The sequence below is a fragment of the Centrocercus urophasianus genome, unplaced genomic scaffold, assembly GCF_019232065.1.
Source record: "Centrocercus urophasianus isolate 14NV4802_14NV808 unplaced genomic scaffold, USGS_Curo_1.0 seq_12, whole genome shotgun sequence".
Lineage (NCBI taxonomy): Eukaryota > Metazoa > Chordata > Aves > Galliformes > Phasianidae > Centrocercus > Centrocercus urophasianus.
The window spans coordinates 27,988,257-27,990,417 of record NW_024884364.1 but is presented as its reverse complement, the minus strand read 5'-3'; positions in this window follow the sequence as shown (position 1 = coordinate 27,990,417).

Sequence of the window (2,161 nt, the reverse complement as noted above, 5' to 3'; positions counted from 1 at the left end):
ATGTCAGTCACTGAGATTTTCCTGAATTAGAAGTGTTCTTTTTCTCATGAACAGCAATTTGAAAGAGGATGATAGATAGTAAAACAGTGCCAAAGTTACTGAGCCATTTTATCCGGCCCAGGGTGGATATTCTGTCTCTTTCATGAGAGCCTAGGCTATAGTTATTAACTATGTCAGTGATTTAATATAATTGACACCGTTAGTCACTCTCTTGTGTTTTACACAGAACAGAGTGCAGGCTGGGTCATCTCTCGTTCTATATCAGAACACATACCATGTCTTGGAGATGTGCAGATAACTCTCAAGTAACAATGACGAGATGAGAAGCAATGAACTCAAGTTGTGCTATGGAAGGTTCAGGTTCTGTATTAGGAAACATTTCTTCTGAGGAAGGGCAGTGCTGCAGTGGCACAGGCTGCCCAGGGAGGTGGTGCAGTCACCGTCCCTGAGGTGTTCAGGAGCCGTGTGGATGTGGCACTGAGGGACGTGGGCAGTGGGCGTGGGGGGGTGGGCTGGTGGTTGCACTGGGGGATCTTAGAGGTCTTTTCCAACCTTAATAAGTCTTTGATTCTATGATTCTTTGTACGCAAAATGTAAGAAATGTAGAACTAGTATTCCAGCAGGAATTCTCAGTGGTGAGAAGCACCAAATGGGCTCAGTTACTCAGTGAGGAGAGGCAGGCTGACTGGAAGCTGTAATGCTGACGTTTGAATTTCCATTGGACTTCAGCATGCGCTGCAACTCCTCTGAGAAGTTAATTTCTGCAACAATTGTTCGACAGACTGGAGAGGGAAACAAAATAAGCAAATCTAAATTATTTCAATTTTGGATCTCAGCTACACAGTTTTAGCCTTGTTGCTAGGTGGGAGTCATTCTCCTATTACATTTTTTGGTCTTTTTTTCAGCACAACTCAGTTCCAGACACATATGTTTGTTTTGTAGTGAAACATCTTGAACTTTTTGAGCACAGAACTTTTAAAACTGAGATTTCAAAAAACAATTTGAGAATGTCGGCTAAGGCAAGCATGGAAGGTGTTATGGGCCCTCCATGTGCAAAAACATTCTTCAGTTTTCTTCACTGGGACTTGTAAATTCCTGATCACAGGTGAGCAGCCCTGCATTCTCCTTGCTTAGTCTCAGGCCATGACTGCATGGGGATGCAGCATTAGGATGTGTCCCTTACAGGCTTGCAGAAAGCCAGGCTAGCAACCACACCACAGAAAGGTCTGCAATGGTACAAGTAGCTGTAGGTGCTTGCCTTCCCAGCCCCTCATCCTTCTGGCTTTCTTTCAGTCTCCAGGTGTTGTGCACCACCACCTCATCACCACTGATCAGTAGGAGTGGGGAGGTGATTATTCCTCTATACTCTGAACTGGCGAGGCTGCACCTCAAGTACTCTGCTCAGTTTTGGATGCCATGCTACAAGAGCATGTCCAGATGGTCTGTGAGGGTCTGGAGCACAAATCTGATGGGGAGAAGCTGAGGGACGTGGGCAGCGGGCGCGGGGGGGGGGGGGGGGGGGGTGGAGGGGGGTGGGCTGATGGTTGGACTGGATGATCTTTGAGATCTTTTCCAACCTTGATGGTTCTATGATTCTATGATTCCACACCTTGACGTGCAGAAGGGAGTGATGTGCCACCTTTCCAAGCTTTGTCCCTCAAGGAGACTTTCAGAACCAGATGAAACCAAAAAGCAGCACGAACGGCAGACAGCATGGAGAAAACAGAAGAGGAGAATCCTCCAGTCTGGCGGGGGGAGCCCCGCGGGAATACGTGGCACAGAGGGGCGGGCAGCAGCTCTAGGTTCGTCCTGTCTTGTGCTTGCTCCTGCCTCTATCCCTGTTCTTATCCCTGTCCCTATTCCTGTCCCTATCCCTGCCCCTGTTCTTCTCGCAGCGCAGCACGGGTCCGACGGTGACGGGAAGCAGCAGGACGGTTCCTCCTGTGCCTCTGTGCCGTTTCCCACCCAGAGCGTGCCGCCCGTCCCGCTCGTCTCCGGAGCCGCCCCGCCCCGCGGGAGGAGCCTCCCCTTCCCCTCCCGCCCCGTCCCTCCCTCCCGGTGGCTGCGGGGGGTCGAGGGCAGCGGGGCGGAGGGAGCCGCGGGCAGCGCAGTGTAGCGCGGAGGCGGCGGCGGGAGCGCGGGCGGCCGGCGCGGAGCCCCC